The 19,539-nt window shown below is 50.7% G+C and overlaps 1 pseudogene; it reads right to left on the reverse strand.

Annotated features, from left to right (window-relative positions):
- Window positions 1–5,346: 5,346 nt before the first annotated feature.
- The window catches only part of LOC120838814, a 38,242-nt pseudogene continuing 24,049 nt past the window's right edge, over window positions 5,347–19,539 (reverse strand).

The raw sequence follows: 19,539 nt of genomic DNA on the forward strand, positions 1-19,539 counted from the left end.
TTCTTGGCTGAGGGTCCTCCACGGCGTCTTCCGGCGTCGCCTTCCCTCCTTGTCGGAGGCTTCATAGCTTCCTCCTTGAGCCGTCATGAGCGTTGGCGCCGACTGAGAAGCGCAACTCCAGCGCGCCGCTCGCCCTCAAGCGGACGAACGGAGAACCAGAGGAGCGGGGACGGCAGCGGCGGCGGCGGCGCGGAAACGGTGGCAGGGACTGTCTGCCTTGATGCGGGAAGCCGTTTTGACGGAAAAAGTGAGCGCGTTAAAAAAGTAATTTTTATGCTCCGTCTTGCAACAGCTTTGCACGAAGGACCGGGATGTCTAATTTCATTAGTGCTTCTCGTGCATCGCATACGCTGCGGATTTCTGGTCTTGTGCATGGCCGCCAGCTCAATCTGTGCTGAACTTGACGGAAAACGCACCCGTTTGAGTATTGAAAAACTCTATAGTACGGACTACGGAAAGTCTATTCTTTGCCATAAGTAGGAGAAAACTCGTCGCGCAACGGTATATCGAGCAATACAAATCGGGAATGGGTTCGCGTTTTAAGGCCATTACAAGGGACATTACCATTTACTCCAAGCACTTTAAAAAGACAGAATATCCGTACTTGTTAGCCAGCCGTTCGTGACGAGAGCTTAGAACGCGCAGTTTTGGCCAGAAGGACCGGAATGTTGCAAATAACATGGTACAAAAAAATGTTCGGAATATTAAAATATTTACTTTTGATAGAGAAATAAATAAAACCCCTAAACACGCCGATTATGTTAATAGGCAGTTTTTGCAGAGCCTACGACTGCCCTAAACTTCAGTTGGAAGTACAGCGCACTGACGTTAAACCGGCGCAGCCAACTTTCACGAGCTGCTTGATAGCCGAGTTAATTATTTTTTTTAATTAATAATTTTATTTTTCCTTTATTTACAAAGGAGGAAGATAGGGCAAAAAGCTGCATGGCTTGCAGCTTGACGAGGCCCTATTCCGTGTAGCAAAGCAGCAGAGACATTTCAAACAGGACAAGCAAAAAACAAAGTACTACACCTTATTGCATGGATCATCTACAAAAAGAGTCGTTAACACTGTTTTCCGATAGCATTTCGCGTAGCATACCCTTTGATATTTTAGTAATGTCAATATTTTCACCTTCGAGTCAATATTTTCACCTTTAAAACATACACGGTAGTGTATGTTTTAAAGAAGGGAGTTGTACAACTTATTAAAATAGCTTAAGTAAGTCTAAATGACTGTAAAAAAAAAGAGTAATCGTTTTTTTTTTTGTTTTATTGCAAAACCTAAGTGTTTTTTTTTTGTTTTTCTCTTTGACGCGTACTTTAGCTGTTTAATATCTAATATTGCGTCGTCATCAAGCCTCTTGTAAAAGTTGTGGCCGTCAGTTTGACGTCAGTGGGCTTCACGGCGAACTGAAGATTTGGAGTGTCGTATATGTGACAAGAAGTGTAAGGACCACAACATTTTTTTTTAAATAATGAGCACGGCAACGCTCCTGGCGCGCACTGAAAATTGTGCTTCGTACACGCAGCGCCAGCTTGCAGCTGTAATGCTACGCCGCACGGTAGCCTGCGGTAACAAACTTTCAATCAATAACCATAGAGCAGTTTGATTGCGTGTTGCGATACACCAAAAACCGAGACGGTCAGCAGCGAGTTCTGAGGCAGTGACGCAAAGACACCAATACAGTGAACGCTGCTCTTCCGAAGCTTGACGGTCACCGTTCGCGGCTCTTTTTTTTTTTTTTTTTTTGGCACTAATGGCCAGGCAAAGCGCAAACATATCTTCATCACCCTCGAAAATATTCTGCCACAAACAGTAACGTGGCCGATGCCTTTAATTCGCAGGCTCACCACAAACCTTCGCACTTTGAGGTTTCTGCAACTTCTAAATAACAGCATGCTCGTTTTCCTAACGTGCATCAGCATCTCGGTCACCTGTAATATGATCCCTCCCTAACCGCTTCGCATTTGTAAAAAAAAATTAATAATTTTTAGCGCGCTGAACAGCGTCAGCGAGCAGGCGCGCGGGATATCCTGGAGAATCTATCCCCGTCTCTTCCGCCATCTTGGAGAGTTGCGAATACCTCTCTTGAGCCCCCCTGTTCTCCCTGCGGCTGGCTCTGCCCTTGCAGCTCCTTCGGTGACGCCGGTGCTGCTGCTTCCTCCGCCTCCTCTTCGTCCATCAGCAGCTCGGAGGTTTCCTCGGTGGCTCTGCTGCCGGTTACACGGGTGTAAGTCTTGACTCAATCCCTGGTCTCGTGTCCGATGGCGCTGCACTTGGAGCACCGAGGCGCCTTGCAATCACGGCGAATATGCTCCGTGCGCGTATCGGTGCGCGCTCGGGGACCACTACCAAGACGTTGCCCCGGCCGAGCCGAAGCTGGTGGGGAAGGCTTTCCAGCGGGAGTCCCTCTTTGAGGGTCATCCGGACGCCGAGGGTTGTGGACTCGACGTCGACAAAACCGTCCACCTTCCACTTTTCCCGCGTAACTTCCTTGACGGTCCCATACAGTTCGAAGGCCCGCCGACCTGCTTCCACAGGCACATCGAAAGAGACCCAATGGAGTTTGACACGCAGTCCCCTCCGGTTTGGGTCGACCACCTGACACGTCTTCCCTTTCACCTAGAGACTCCCGACTTTTAAAAGCTTCTCCTTTGCTTCCGGCGAATGCAGCTTAAGCAGCCAGACGTGACTCATCTGGTAGGCTCCCAGACCCGCCACGCTTGACAACACGCCCACCTGTTGCAACGGCGACCTGAAGTCTTCGATCTTGTACGGACGTCCTTCTAGGTCAGCGTGCAAAATGACGCTGAGCATTGCCCCCACTCCGGTGGGCAACGACGGCGGCTGCAGACGATAATCTATCGGTGAAGAGCCAACCGTACCACCACGGCCGGGCACGGCCGCTACCGCTAACGCGAAGCTGATCATGAGCACGTCCGTTCGCTACGGCAGCGGGAAGTGGAATCCACTAGGCCACGCACGCGCTCGCTCGCTGACGCGCGTACCTTTATATACGGCAAAAAGTGACTGCATTTGCTCCCTCTGCTTGATTATAACTAGGGTTCCGCGTTTTCGGTTTTTATTTTTTCGAAATTCGGCGTACTTTTTTCGGTGTTTATTTTAAACTTCAATTTTCGGTTTTTTTTTTCGGTGTATATTTATTCCCCAAAAAGTTTACCGTTTTTTTTTTTTCCGTGAATATGAAAGAAACACATTCGGACACCGGATCGGATGATCCTTGCAGCTGTGACATTTGTGATCACTCAAGGAATAACGACACATATACATGCGTCCTCTTCGCTACAACTTCCGTCGGGACACACCTCAAAATCGCGCAATTCGGGAGCCTAATTTTCAGCGCGCTTCTTTTTCCTCCCTTCTGACGACGTGACCGTCTGAGGTGAAAACCGTACAGTGGCCAGCGGAATGGGGAAAAAAATCAATTGTATTTATGTTCTCAACCACAGAGAAGTTTGAGCGAGGGTGTTAAGTATGGTATTAATAGCTTTCCTCGATGTCCTCTAAAGTGCCATGAAGCGAAAAACCTTATACTAGCCGACATCCAAACTTTTTTTTTTTTTGGGGGGGGGGGGGGGGGGGGGGGGGGGGGACCGGGGACTTGACACACTAATCCCGATCACAGAAAGGACGCAGATGTCCCGCGAAGGTCAATACAAGACCTATTTTGTTGCATGTTGAACCTTGGAAGAGGGCAATTACGGAGGCGTGACACAATGTCGAACCTTGCAAAGCCCTCTCTCTCCCCCCCCCCCCCCCCCCCCGCCCCCCCTACCCCCCTCGACGCGGCCCTAAAAAAAGTGACATTTTCGGTTAAAACCGAATTTTAGAAAACGGATTGGACGTACTTTTAGCGGTATTTATCGGTTTAAACCGAAAACGCCGAACCTACGAACTGACCTTTTCGGTTAAAACCGAATTTCCGAAAATGGATTCGGCGTACTTTTATCGGTTTAAACCGAAAACTCCGAACCCTAATTATAATAGAAAATGTCACGAATAGTTCGTACGTACTGGTAGCTTGTAACATTTCTCAGTCACGCAGACAAAATACTATCAGTTACGGCGTTTTGTTTTCTTCAAATTCATAGCATTAAACACAGTGCTACAACAGCTTCGTATGTGCATTCATGTGCACTGTCGGACACTATTAGTGCGATCACGGCGCCGGCGCTTTTCAGCATGGGGGATATACGTGCCAAACGAGCGAAGGAAATCTGGAAAGCCGAGAGAGACGGCAAGAACTACGGAACAACACTGGATTTGTAACTCCCTCTGCATGTAGACGATGAAAATAAATAGTAGGCCACGTAATTTAGTCCGATCTGCAATAAATAATTACCGTTTTATTCTTTCGGCTTTCGAATATATACGAATATGCTTGTTCTGCGTTCAAAACATCACCCGCACGCTCCAAATATTTGAAAAAAAAGGAAGACACAAGAGAACAAGTGCCCCGTGAAAGCTTCCCTGCGTCATAAATAATAAAAAGAAACGCCCTTCATAACCGTTTATACATTACGCTTCGAATGTTTTTACTCGCTCGTAAAAATGCACGACGAGGTCCCTTTCATATAGTTACAGGACGGTCATATTAGCAATATATAAGCACCACCGAAATACTGGCGAACCTTGAACGCACCCTACATTCCTTTCGATTCTTATTTTGCTTAGAATCGTCGCCCGTTTTGACACACCTTCTATGGAGCAGAGGTTTGGGCCTGAAATATAGCGAAGTTTAACATCGTTCACCGGTGAAGAATTACGGTTTTACTATGATAGTAAAGGTAGATAGTATTCGGTACGACCAAAAGAACAAAAGTGATCCCTGTTATTTTCCGGTGAAGAGACAAAATGCACGCGCGTTCTTTCATAGGAACGCAGGGGAGCGCCACAAAAGTATAGATTGGTTGCTTCTGCTTCACTTTGTATCGCGGAAGTCGCATAGACATCGTGCCAGTTGAACCTCTAGCGTACATTACAATAACTCTATGGCCGCCACAGCCTAATCAGTCTAGCTTTCGAAACTGAGTTTGAAACTAGTTTGGTGTCAAATGAACAGAATTGTTTTAGGTGTATGTGGCGCGTCATATAACGTCACATACACAGAGTATGTGACGTTACATGATACCGTGACGACACTTGACATCGTGTCTTCAGATGACATCATGACGTCACGCGAGATGAGGGACTCGTGATACTGTGGCGGACGCCGGCCAACATCCTCATTTCAAATTTGGGAGGGGGGGGGGGGGAAGGGGCCATAACATTTGTCGCAGTAAAAAGAAAGTATCAAAACTGTACATTTCACGAGCAATCATTTACCCCTGACCCAATATACCACCTTGAAGATAAGGCCTCGGATAAGGCCTCGGATAAGGCCTCGGATAAGGCCTCGGATAAGGCCTCGGATAAGGCCTCGGATAAGATAACGTCTCGCAGCGTCTCGCAACAAGCGCGACGCTTGCACGAGGCGGCTCCAGACTCTCGTTGAGCTTCGGCGTTTTTGCCGCTTGGGGGCGGATCGGGCATGCACTAACAGTGACGTCATGCGGAGGCCTTGTCCTCTCGGGAGCATCGCCTAAACACGCTCTGATACTTGAAACGAGATTTTTGACCACAGTGTGAAAAAACAAAAAAACAAAAACAAAAAGCGATCTGCTACCCGAAGAAGTTGCGCTCCAGGTTCGGATGAGTCATGATCCTGGCGGTCTTGAACTCGACGTAAGCGGCAGTGGACCCAGGCTCTTGTGACACGTCGTTGTCAATGGCGTCCACTTCGGCGGTGAAGAGGAGCGAGTGGGACCCCAGCCTCCCTTTCAGCACCACGTAGAACTGGTCGCCGCTGCGCAGGGGGGTGCTGGTGTCGGGAAGCGCCCCTGGCCGATCTGTCCACAACGTAGAGTCAAAATAAATTTTAGTTTTTATTTTTTTAAATTGGATTTTGACGGGCCGTCCAACAAAAGGCCAGCAAATTGTAAATTGATTTGGGTCTCGAGCTTTACAACTAGAAAAAGAGTAGTCTAAAAAAAAAATATTAACGTCCACGCGTTTAGAAAGCGTGAACAGAAAATTCGAATCTTATACGTTCGCTACATAGAACTTCCGCGAACTATTCCTTACTTACTTAGACAGGTGCCTTGAGCACTGACCTAAAGCAAAATGGACAAAGCGGAGAAGACTACTCAAAAACAGAATTGAAACACAAAGGAGCATTTACGAAAGTATAGTTTAAACTAAGTATAAGTAAATCCGTGCCTTTTCAAAAGTAAAGGTCTTGATTGCTTATACAGTGCTTGTTAGCAAATAGGGTAAGTTATGATGCAGTGATAGCAGAGAACGGTTTGTGCGAATATGGAAAATACTTTATACTTCTGAGAGTTATATATTGAAATGTTATTCCTATTCAATTCAATGTGCGTCATCTAAATTCAATCACCTCGATTAATGACAAACTAAAAGGTTACGGAAGACAGTACGCGTGCATAGCTTAGACGGCAATAGTCTTGACTATTTTCAAGAGAGGCTGAGTGTGACTTGCACAGTGCGTATTTGCAAATATCCAATACCTTTTCTTTCGCAGGAAGGAAGAACGCTTGGTTTTATTAAAACAATATTACACCTCACACAAAATGACAAAATTTGATGATAAACCGGAACCGTGAATTATGAATAGGGAGTTTTACATTAACAAATATTACTAAGGGGAATCTTCTAATTTTACTCACAAATCTCTCCATATCTTGGTAATTAAATGGTTGATATGCTGATACCACGAAAAAATAAAATTAAAATATACCTAACTCACTCTGCTCTTTTATCTATGTGTTTATGTTTTTATGCTCTATCGTCTTTATATTTTATTTATATTCACGTTTTATTTTAATATTTCGTTTATGTTACCTGTTATTGTATAATTTTATTTATATTTATGATTCATTGTATTTATATTTTAAATATATATATTCAGGCATTGGTAGGTATTATTGGATAAATGCATTTTTAATAATCGAAACGTAAGTGCCTCAATTTGTTACGGTCATTTTAAGACGCTTGACCTCGTATCTCATAGTATACCTGAAGCTGGGTTAGTATATTGATCCCCTCATGAATAAAGCTGCCTTCATCGGAGTCAGAAAAAGAAACGCTGGCGTCATTCACATATCAGTGGGGACCATTGAAGCGCACGAAGCGCACAGTTTCCAGAAGTCGCTGATAACTTTTGAAATAACTAACGACACGACCTGAAAGTCTTGAGTCTGTTCCGGATCTCTATAGTGCTACGTTTGGGAGGAGACTGAGTGTTCGTCGCTGCGCGCAGTTTATTTTTAAGGGGAAGAAATATCTAATTTTCTCGCAGATAGCTTTTATCATTCGAGACTACCTGAGACAGCTTCACGAAACCAGTACGCTTAAGTGAATCACTATTCAAAGCTCCAAATAAGTACAGTACTTTGCCGTTTTCGTCTTTTGTTATCATGCGGTCTTCTAAATTTTTGGTTGAATTCAACGTGCTATTTTACTGGCAAGTGCTGATTTAATAACCGGAACAGCGGGATGGTTTGTGTCTGAACTGCACCGCAAAAGTCGGTTTCGAGCATGTTCTCGCGGGAACCGGGAACATCGAACAAAGCAGTCACAGTGCCCGTCGTCTCCGAAGTCATGAAGGCAGCATTTAAGGAACGTTCGTTCTGATCTGTTTGTAATACATTAAACAGTTGTTTCGGGAGGGAAAAAGAACGTACAATTCCCCCAATATCGCGGCATAATTTAGCAAAGAATCGAAATTGGCGTAGAGGTCACGTGAAATCAATTTCTCCCGCTAAATTCAGCGGGGGAACCGAATCGGTGTTTAAGTCACGTGACGTCGATTTCCCCTCTAAATTTAGTGCAAAAACTGAATTGGTGGGCAGGTCACTTCACATCAATTTTCCCGCTAAAGTTAGCAGAGAAAAGCATAGACAGACGGTCTAACGGAGGGACAGACGGACAGACGGACAGATTTCTAGGGATAAAGGTTTCCGGTAAAATGCATTCAGTGATAAAAAAAAAAGAAGACAAAAAAAAAGAAAAAAAAAAAGAGCACTTACTAGATGTCATATACTGCTCGAACTTGTGGCCCCAAAAGTGCATCTGCTTCGCCAGCTTAGGATTCTGCGACTCCCAAGCTCGGTGAGATTCGCTCTCGAACTTGCACAAGTAGAGGGTGTTCTTATAACGTGTGGCGGAAAACAGCCAGTCGTCGCGTTTACGGTACGGTGTGCAGGCCAACGTAGAGAGCAGGCCTCGCTTGCACACGAAGTTCACTCCCAGGCTCCTTCTGAAAGTACCAGACAGAGATGCAGTCAGAAACATCAATGTGCAGCGGCCATTTTAACCAAAAGTTATTCTAGTGTACACTACACATCCAGTTGGCGCTAGTGCGCTGTTGGAAATTGAAGCAGACAACAACCAGTCAAAAATTGACTTTGGGTAATGCATCTTTATTATGAAAATTTAGTTTTGTTTTTGTCTTACGTAAAAAAAAGAGGAAACTAGGCACATTTTTTGTTACATCGACGAAAACTTTGGTCAGCTACCACGTTTTTTTTTTAAATTGGTGTAATTAAACATGGTTGTTAAAGTTTTTTATATGCATTTATGGGCATTGTTGGATACTTTTAGCGACGACACGGTGTGGGCGATTCGTTTTCAGGGGGGATTTACGTTTCAGAAGAATGAATGGCATTCGAAATCAAAAGAGACCTCAAGAACTACACAGTAACACCAAATTATTAACACCATGTGCATGTGGATGTTCGAAATAAAGCGAAAGACAAGTAATTGTAGACCGATTTGCAGTAAATGAGTTTCACTTAATTTTTTCTACTCATGCATGTCCGAATACGCAGTTTTAAAACATTATCAATCCGCACGTTCGAAAGTTTTATAAATAGGGAGAAGCCGCAAACAGGTGCCCGATAAAAGCTGGCCGCAAATGAAATAGTATCATGAGGTACCTTTTAAAACCCATATACTTTATTCTTTACCCCGCTTGGTTGTTTTTAACCGCTACGGGGTCATCTACATATAGTGGCAGGGCTGCCATCTTAGCAATTATATTAGCGTTATCGGAATGCTGGCTCACCTTGAGCACACTCAACACTCAGCGTCAACTATTTTGCGCTACGTCGTCAAGGCCGGCTTAGCATCCATAAAGTCACTGGATCCTGGGAAAGTATAGCGACAAGCTCCACGTATGGTCGCCATTTTGGTCTGTGAAATGAGCAATTTCTCCTTGACCCCTCCGTTCTTGGTGAGGCGACCTAAATTTGCTGGTGACGGGTAGCTTTATGAAGGCGTTTCTTGTATAGCGAGATTTTGCTATCCACAGACCGGCGAAACAAGCGTACATTTTGGTACTACCACCACATGCTCTGTCGGTTATTGAAGGCATTGAAAAATAAGTTTACTGTATTGAAATACGCAAGAACAACAACATGATTATAAGAGATCCGTGGAGATGGGCATAATTGATAAGTTGATTCCATACACAATGCCCAAGACACTTATAGTGGTGAGGAACGCTTCCAGTATGATGATGCTCCCAGGTGATCTTGGCGCGATTGGTTTAGAACGACCCTCTGGAAGCTTCGAAGATTTGAATGGACCGAGATGGCGATTTCCATGGCAACGTAGACAGATTCTATCTGTCCTCGGTCCAAAGTTCTTTTCGTCTACAATCCTGGACCGGTCGTCTCTGGCCGGGGTTGCTTCAGGTGCGTCATGCACCCAGCGTCCCCTCCCCAGCCAACGAGGGCTCTGACCTTCGACGTCTCCTGCCCGCCGGGCACGTCTGTGGATTCCATCTTCGACGCAGCCACGGTCATTGTCAGCACTGCCGAATTGTTTTCTGTACAAAACCTGGGAGCAAGCAACCTCCAATTGTCCGTCACCTCGTCGTCGGCCATGGGCCGCATCGTCAACGCCGGCGCCCTGTGCATCGGTGGAACCCTTGTTCCAATCGTCCCCGTCGGACCGCAAGTAACAGCCATAACATGCCTGTTCTTGCCGGTCTACGTCAAGAGCGAAGCACTCGCCGTTGCCCTCGCACCTTGCGATAAGGTCCTGGGCATCCGCTTGGAGTGTACCAAGACCACCCTACCCTGCGGACGGGCACGCGCTACATACGCATGGAGATGAAAGAGTCGACGCCTGTCCCGAATTTCTTCCGTGTCTCCGGCCATCAGGCAACCTTTGACTACCGCGGCCTCCGACGCGTATGCCAACGGTGCCAGCGGGAGGGCCACATCAAGGCGGCCTGCAATGTGCCCTACTGCACCCGCTGCGCCGCTTTCGGCCACGACTCCGCCGAATGCGCGGCCGGTTGCGGACATTGCGGGGCGGCCCACGCGACGGTGGACTGCACCCAACGTCGCACCTACTCGTCCGTGGCCGGCCAGAGCCTGGACGAGTTCCCGGCCATGGCATCGACTCCTCGGGATGGACCCCCTGCCACCCCTTCACCTGCAGCGTCGAACGCACCCGCCCCGACACGAGCCGTTGGCCCCACCGAGTCTACCGTGCCCTCCCCCTCCAAGTTCACCGAGACAACCTCGCCTGAGCTCGATGCGACGACACCGCAGCCAACGCCGGCTACCGCCATGGCCCCGGGTGAAGGATCGAACGCGCCAGCAGCCATGCTTTCGAATGCGCCGGCAACCACATTTTTGAACGACGCCAATAGCATACGTTCCACTTCCCTCGAGCTCCCGATCCGATGAAGCGCCAATACAACTTGAGTCCCCGACTGCGCCAGAATTTCAATCCAGCCCGAGCCTCAACTGGAGCGACCTCACGGAGGGCTCGGACGAGGGACGCCTCGTCATCCACGAGACCGCTGGGGACGCCGCCTAAGGAGTGGAAACCCGCTCAAGACCGCGTTACCGAGAACGACGCCGCAACGCAAGCCTGGAACCGCGGAGACTTCGCAGCCGCAGTCGCGGCCGACACGGTGGTGCTGAGGAGGGGAAACGTGTCCTTTCCAGCAGTGACGAGTTCGCGACTCCGCAAAGCATCCCGCCCGCCGCAGCTCGCCTCAAGCGCTTGCGGGACGACTTCTCTTCGCCCACTGGAAGTCCCAGCAGCCAGCCACCGTCCGAAGCACCCTCGGATTAAAGGCCTGGATAGCTAGGTTCGACATTGTACATGTACCTTTTTTTAGTACACGGAAGTGACGTCATCACGTCTGATTGGTTGGAAACAAAAGTGACGTAATTTCCCTAGAAAAATGTGGGCGGAGTTGGCAAAACTGGGCGGAGTCGGCTACCGGACGTGACAACAAAATGACGTTTCGTTTCGTACCGACTACGTTTCAAAAGGTACTTGCTCGGAACTAGGTGACTAGGTGTCATTGGCAGCATGTTTTCGGCGGCGAGGCGTCGCCGTCTCGTTAATTCGACTTTTTCTTTAATAGAGCTTTTTTTTTCGCCCGAAAGGCTGTATCGGGAACACCGCGATGCATTCGAGCTCCCGGAGGAGATCTTTCGGAAGCAATACCGCCTGCCCAAGATCGTGGTGCGGTGGTTGTGCGACGAACTTCGCGAGGAACCGGAGGTGAGGAGAGTGCGTACCTCGTGGACGGTCATGACTGTGGAGCTTCAAGTGTTGTGTGCACTGCGCTTCTACGGCACGGGGAGCTTCCAAGGCATGGTGGCGAGCGACGAACACGTAGCGCGGGACCAAAAGACAGTCAGCGTTGCGGTCCGCGCCATGTCCGTCGCTATCGTGCGTCGTCTCGGGGTCCAGCGTGACTGGATCCACTTCCCCGAGACGCCGAGCGAGAGGTTCGACGCGGAGAAGGGCTTCAGGCTGCTCGGCAGGATACCCGGCGTCATCGGTTGCGTGGACGGGACCATGGTCTCCATCGTCGGCCCGTCCAAGAACGACCCCACCGTCACGAAGGCGGCGTACTGGTGCCGCAAGTACTTCTACGCCCTCAACGTGATGGTGGTAAGTACACTCATGTTACGTTGTCAAAACGCGCCCCAAATCTGTAGAAAAAAAAAAAAAAACGTATTGCCGATACGGTTTAAGTATGCCGTTTTATGACTGCGGGCTGTGGGGTCTCACGACTGCGCGAGCGTGTGCTCTACGTAGCATGTGAGCCGTGAGACTCTTCTCCCAAAAATAATACTTGTCTGTTAAAGCTTCCGTAAAAAACAAAACAAAAAAAAACATTATTTTTGTTTCAAGGTACCCTGCATCCAGGAAGGTGTGTTGACATGCATGTGTCAGACAAAATAACTTAAAAGGTTCTGAAATTGCGACTGCTTTGTGAACCATAAGTATACAATCTACGACTTGTGGATTCAGGTAATTACATGTCAATATATCTCTCTCACTTTCAGGTGTGTGACGCCGACTGCCGGATAATGTGCATCGACCCACGGTATCCCGGGTCGGTGCACGACTCCTTCGTGTGGCAATTTTCCTGGCTCCGAAACCAACTCGAGCAAGGGTAGCTGCCACGCGACGGCCGGTTCCTGCTTGGTGAGCATACTAAATTCATTCCTTACGCACACGGGGGCTCCCACTGCTTGAAAGCCACAGTACCACACATACTGTGCTTGTTGTGAGGCACACAGACACAGTTGCTGGAACTCCTTGAAGTGAGACAACACCCAAAGTTTGGCCATTAATCTCTGTTTATGTCCACATAACTCTCACACTCTGCCGGCTACGAAAGCCACAGTACACCAATCTCACGACAGTGATAGACTGCGCAAGGCATGCAACCGCAGTGCGAGTCGCTGTCCGGTTCGGCCCACTCACTGTTACTGTCTGCCTGTACCCGCTTGCTGGTTGGTTTTTGCATGAAGTTGGAGCTCTTTCGCTGATCCCTGGGGGCTCGCCTGGTCGCTTTGACGGTCGTCAGTTTGTACGGAATGGGATCAATTCCTCCTTGGCCACCTGGGGCTCGCCTAATCTGTCCTCGGGTCGTCTCTGTCCCACACACTGGATTCTTTTCCCTGACCCTTCTTCTTCGGTCTGCCTATGTAGCTCCTCCTATTAGAGCCTCCGTGTCCCAACAGGACCTGACTCCTTTCCAATCTAACCACCCCTGCTCTTTTCCCCATCTCCAACTCCACCGAGGATTAGGAAAGAGGTTCGTCGAACTGGCGCCTTATCCCCTTGCTTGCCAAAGACAAGGCCAGCGTGTTCTGCTCTGCCCGTGCCTAAGGTCACGGCCACACTCCCAAAAGCAACAGAGCTTTTATCTGTCGGATGCAAGGGCCTAATAATGCACTTGCATACAACACAGCACCCCTAAGGAATCGTGCACACATCCCATACCACCCACCAGGAAAACACATAGTTACATGAAATAACAGGGAGTTTGCAGGCAAGCTGGTGCTAATTAATTATAATGGAAACTGATACTGTAGTGCAGAAATATTAACACACCTTTAAGTCACACTTAAGTTACATTATAATTGACATAGTTGCACACAGCTGTTTTCTTGCCTTTTATTTTAAAAAGTAAAGAATGTAATATGTTCCATCCTCTACATGTGCAGGTGACAGCGGCTACCCCTTGGAGCCTTGGCTCATCACCCCTGTCCCCGGGAACCACGCGACCTCCACCGCTTGCGGCCGGTTTAATAAGGCGCATTCCTCGATCAGTTCTGTTGTGGAGCGCTGCATCGGGCTGTTGAAAGACAGATTCCGGTGTCTGCAAAGGCACCGGGCTCTGTATTACCACCCTTCAACAGCCACCGCCATTATTTCGGCATGTGCAGTGCTCCACAACATCTGCCTTGCATCGAGCGAGCCAGAACCGGAGTCAGACTCCGACCCTGAAGAGTCAGAGTTGGAGTCTGAGCCGAGCTCGGACGGTTCTGAGCCGAGCTCGGAGAGGTCAGCGTCGGCTCCCGAGAGGCTGGCTCCTGCCGGCCCTCCGGTCGGCCTTCCGGTCGGCCTCTCGGACAGGAGGAAGGCTCTGAGGCAGCGCCTTGTCGCCCGGTTCGGAACCCGCCGCAGACGTCCCCGTGCGGAGCGCCATACGCAAGGGGTCCGCCGCCACGACGGTAGTCCCGACCACCAGGGACACCGTCGGGAAGCCCCTCAGCGCCCTCGCTGCGGTGGTGCCCAGCACGGACGCCGCCAGCGACAGTGAACCTCTCGCCACCACGACTGAGGTCCTGACCACCAAGGACCCCGTCACATCCTTGCCCTCAGTGAAGCCCTCCCCGTGGAAGCCGTAAAGTGCACACTTCGCTTCCTGCTCCACAGTCATGGCCGTCCACAAGCTACATACTCTCTTCAGCTCCTACACCTTGTGAAGTTCGTCGCACTGCCAGCGTGCTGCCTCCGGATACGTGTCGAGTGCATCGCGGTGAAATCGATACAGCCTTTTTTTTATTTTTATGAGCAGAAGGCACGAGACGCAGTCGACAGTGACAGAAAAGGTTCGGAGGTTTAGTTGCCAGACCAACAGGTCATCTGGATTGCCCCTGCAAAGAACTCAGAAGTAATTTAGACTACCTCTAGAAAGAAATGCTTGCTTTTGCAGAGATTGCTTTCTTAGTTGCTGATTGAACCAGGGATATTGCTGTCATGGACATTGTTTCATTTTACAAAAGCTTCAAAGCGTCTTGCCTTCTGCTCCATTTTATTATCTCTTTTATGGTACTTCATCAAAGTTAGGTGATTGTGTTATCTCAAGACAGTGCACATGTAGTTTGTTTTGAAAATTGCTTTATTTCCTAAAGAAAAACCTGTGACTTCATGAATAAAAGTGTGATAACATGGAATGTAATATTTCATTCTTGGAAGTAAAACTGAGCATCGACTGGAACCATGTAAGCAATTGGGCAATCTTAAGTATATATCACAGATATCTTGTTGAACACTCCGGTCTTATTTGAGCACAATAGTTAAATTCCGAAAGGAAAAAATATATATATATTCTCTGACTAGCATACCACCATATAAACACTGGACCACTTTGAAAGAATTATCACAGATGTTGCGCCAAACATTCTTATTTGAGCACAGCAATAGCAAGTTCTCGAAAGATAAAACAATTGTTTCTGACTAAAGCAGCCGTCACTCGCGCGCTCCCCGTTGGTTCCGCCGACCCCTCCGCTGCCCCCGGCACACCCGGCTCCTCGTGGTTCGACATTTTGGTTTGAAAAGGCGCGTAGCGCACATCCCGCATAATATTGGAACACCTTTCTCTCCAATTAATTCTTAAATGTATTGCAAAAGGATACAAAAAAGCGGTTCGTTTTAACAACGCCCAAAAGGTTTTGATTGTTTTTCAATACTTTTACCTGTACTAGAACAGATGCGACGGCCAGCGACGCACAGGATTGGTTGCCGTTCCTTCGCTAAACGCAGGAACTGCTCCCCGCATCGTAGTAAATCCTACCCCGTATCCCGCGCGTAGGGACGCCTCAGGGAATGCGTAGCTACTTCCGCTCGTCGGTGGTTGGCTCCGGACGTCGCTCAAACGGGTGACAGGTGTCAAGTTTGCGATGACGTAGCGGCGTCAAAGTGGGCAGAGCCGCCACGTGAGTGTTGCTAGGATACGCTCCTCCTTTCCATTACGTCACTTCCATGTACCTTTTCTCAAATGTCCAACCTAGCGATCCTGGGGTGTTATGTTGCGCTTTTTGCACTCCCAGGAGACTTGGAAGAGGGAAGTGACGTCAACGACTAGAGCAAACGCAGATTGGATGTTGACAGAAGAAAACAAAGTCAACATCCAATCTGCATTTGCTGCGTTGTTGACGTCACTTCCTTCTCTCTAGTCTCCTGGGAGTGCAAAAAGCGCAACATAGCCCCCCTGTTCACACATGCAGCGGAGCGCTATCGCTGACCTCGCGCTAAGCCCGTGCCGACGGGAGCGTTCACCAGCTTTCTATCGCACCGTCAAAACTGTTGCTCATGGCAGACGATAGGTAGCTGACGGCACGTGAGCAGCGCTACACCAGCGCTTCGCTGCATGTGAGAACCGGCCTTAACGAAGAGCCGGTGACTCCTTTTTCTCCTCTTCGCACGGCTACGGGTCCTCACCCTGAATGTCGAGGGGGTCCGCAGTGCGACCAACCAAGCTGAGGTTCTCCAGCTTGCCCGGACTGTCGGTTGCGATCTCCTATTCCTCCAGGAGACAAATGTTGTTAGGCAACGCGACGTCACCCTCTTCAAGCAACGTTATGCAGAGGATTGTTTTTTTCTCTTTTGCTACTACCCGGTTCTCGGGGGTAGGAATTATTATTTTTAATCGCGCGCTCATGCGGCAAAGCTCGTGCTGCTCTGACCCCGATGGCTGATTCATCACATTCGATTTTTTCCTGGACGCCACCCGTTTTCGCACCGTGTGTGTTTACGCCCCGGCACAACCCTCGCACTCCACGGCATTCTACAAGAACTTGGATGTTCACCTCCTCGACGCGCGCCACTGCCTGGCACCCGGAGATTTCAACTGCGTCGTCGACTCCCGGCGCGACGTCAGGGGACCAGGCTACGGCCGCAGTACATGGAACGCCCACGAATTGAGACGGCTGATTGGACATTTCGACTTGGTGGACTGCTGGACCCTTCTCCACGGTGCCACTTTCGAGCACACCTGGCAACGTGATAGGTCAAGCAGCCGCCTGGACAGGGCCTACGTCACCGAGAGCCTGGCCTCGGCCGTTCAAGCTTGTGGGGTTGTGGACTTCCCACCCGCCATCGGTCACATCTCAGACCACCGGCCAGTGCTCGCAGAGCTCTGTCTGGCTCCCTCGACCGGGGACTAACGCTCCTGGCGTTTGGACTCCCGGCGTCCTGCGGGACCCGACAAACCGCGACCGCCTGAAGGAAGTTCTGCGCCGGTCTCTCCTTCGAGTGACGCCAGAACCAGCGAACTCGAACCACCTTCTGGAAACCTGGCGGGTGGCGTGCGTGACGGAGGGGCGTGCCCTGCGCCAGCGGCAAGTTGAAGAGCTCCGCGAAACATCGCTGTGAATCCGCATCGTACGTCGCGGGGGCACTGGGACTCCCCTTCTCAGGGGCTATCTGTCGCAGCTCCTCGACCGGTACCAACGCCTACTACGGGCGTCGACGACAGCAGCGACAGTTCTTCAGGGGAGGAGCGGACCCTCCTTCCACCCCGAAGTGCTTCGCTACACACACCGCATACACGTGAAGGAGCGGCGAGTCGTGCCCTTTCCAGTTCCTCCATCGACGCCTCCGCCTGGCCAACCTTCTTTCCCAAGCTTCAGCTCCCACATCGAGGTCCTGGCGACTTCGGAGTCAACGATAGACCGCGTGACCCTGTCCACGCACCATTTCTTGCACGACCTCCCCAAAGTTCCACCCACCACTGGCGATCAGCTGGTCAAGCCTCCCAATGCAGAGGAGACTCACAACGCTCTCCTGAAAATGAAGACTAGATCTGCACCGGGCCCGGATGGATTCCCGACCGAGTTTTGCCGCACATTCTTTGATGTGCTGGGGGAGCATGTCTGTGCAGTCTTCCGCACCTTCTTCACGGAGCTCCGCCTGCCGGAGTCCTTCAATCAGGGCAGAATATCCTGTTGCCCAAGGAGGGAGGAAACCCCAGGGGCGTGGCGACCCATCACTTTGCTCAACGCAAGTTACAAGCTACTCGCTTCAGTGCTTGCACAACGGCTGCACGACATCCTCCCGGACATTGTAACAACGCGCCAGACGTGTTCGGTCGTGGGCCGCAGCGTCCCCACACTGTCATCACTCACAAGAGACGTGCTTCACTACGCGAACTCCCGCTGTGCCAGGGGTTTGATCGCCTCCCTGGACTAGGCAAGGCATTCGACCGGGTTGAGCACCCTTTCCTTTTCGCCACGCTCGACGCCTTCGGTTTCCTCCGGAGGGTGTCCGCTTCTTCGAGGTCCTGTACGCTGGCATGAAGAGTGATCTGTACGTAGACGGCAGCGTGGTGGCCAGCTTTTCCGTCACGCGAGGCGTACGCCAGGGCTGCCCAGTCTCGCCGCTCCTCTTCGTCCTGTCGCTTGAGTCGTTCCTCACCAACATCGACCGGTGCTCCCTGGCGCGGCCTCCCTCTCCCCGGCAGCGGCGAGGTGAAGGCGACTGCGTATGCCGACGACATCAGACTGTACCTACGCGACGCTGACGACCTTGGCGCGACGCTTCAGGTCTTCACGACGTATGGCTCGCTCTCGGGCGCACGCCTCAACGAGCAAAAAAGCAAAGCGTTGTGGGTCAACCGCCCACCAGACCCAGCCTCCCCGCTCCCGGCGACTGCCGTGGTGAAGATCCTAGGCGTAACGTACAACGCGATGGGAATCTCGTCCGAGATGTGAACCGGCATTGCGCGCGACATCACGGCAAGTGTGGATCGTGCCCGCGACTACGTTCTCCCCATGACCGAGCGCCGGTATAGCGAGTGGGCCAGGTATACCTGGCCCGCTCGGTATTCTGCGGGCATATCTGGTACCTTGCGCAAGTGGTAGTACTACCGGGGAGCTTCATCAGACAAGTGCGAAGTTCTCTGTTCAGATTCTTCTGGATGGAGAAGACCGAGCTCGTTACCCGTCAAGTGCTCTTTCTCCCGCGCGAGAAGGGAAAATGGGGCTTCCCCCGCGTGGGTGGCACGCCCGCGCTACTCCAGCTCAAGACCATGCTCAGGATCCACTCGAAGCTGAGAATCCGGCCCGAACTCTCGCTCTCTACTTCGTGGGGCACTCCCGCCGAGACCTGGTTGTCGACCTCACCGGCCCGTCGGGTGCTTGTGCTGAGACACCACCCCCGGCTTACCGGAAAGCGCTTCAATTGCGCCGCCGCCTCGTGGAGCAGGCGCCACAATTGGACATCACCATAACACCAGCGTCACGCGTCGCCCAAACCCTGTTGGAACCACAGCTCACACCCGTGCAGATCGGACTCTCGGATTCGTTCCCATGGGTCCGCCTCACCTCCTCCAACCTTCCAGGACTCCTGCGAGACTTCGATTGGGAAGCGCGGCTGGGGAGTGCTTCCCACACGAGAACGGCTACTTCGGTGGGGCGTGTGTCGCACCGATCAGTGCCCGAACTGCGACAACCGAGAGACGAACGTGCACGTTGTGTCGGAGTGTGTGGTGATGCGCCCATTCTGGCAGGTGGTTCGCTCTAGTTTCCGGGGGCTGGGTGTGGCACTGTACCTCCTACGCGGACGCTGTCCTTCGGGGCTCTTCGCGTGCCTTCTGCTCGTCGCGAGCGAGTACGTCCTGTAGCGAAACCGGTGCTGTGCCGTGGGACAGGGACGGAGGTTGCGCGCGCTCTGGCCGCTTTTGTTCAGGCTACGGCGGGAGCTCGTGTCGCACCTCGAGGCGCAACTGTTCCTTCCCGGAGAGCAGGAGTTCCTGCGGCGCTGGTCCTGCCGATACCTCCACGTGCACAACTCTTGTATCGAACTGCGATTTCAATACGTCGATCATATCTAGACCGCGTTAAGCGGAGAAAGGGGGAACGGGACGCGATGCGTCCCTCCCTTTGAGGCGTCGC

This window comes from Ixodes scapularis, unplaced genomic scaffold (assembly GCF_016920785.2).
Source record: "Ixodes scapularis isolate PalLabHiFi unplaced genomic scaffold, ASM1692078v2 PGA_scaffold2__306_contigs__length_199485367, whole genome shotgun sequence".
In the NCBI taxonomy this organism is placed as follows: Eukaryota; Metazoa; Arthropoda; class Arachnida; order Ixodida; family Ixodidae; genus Ixodes; species Ixodes scapularis.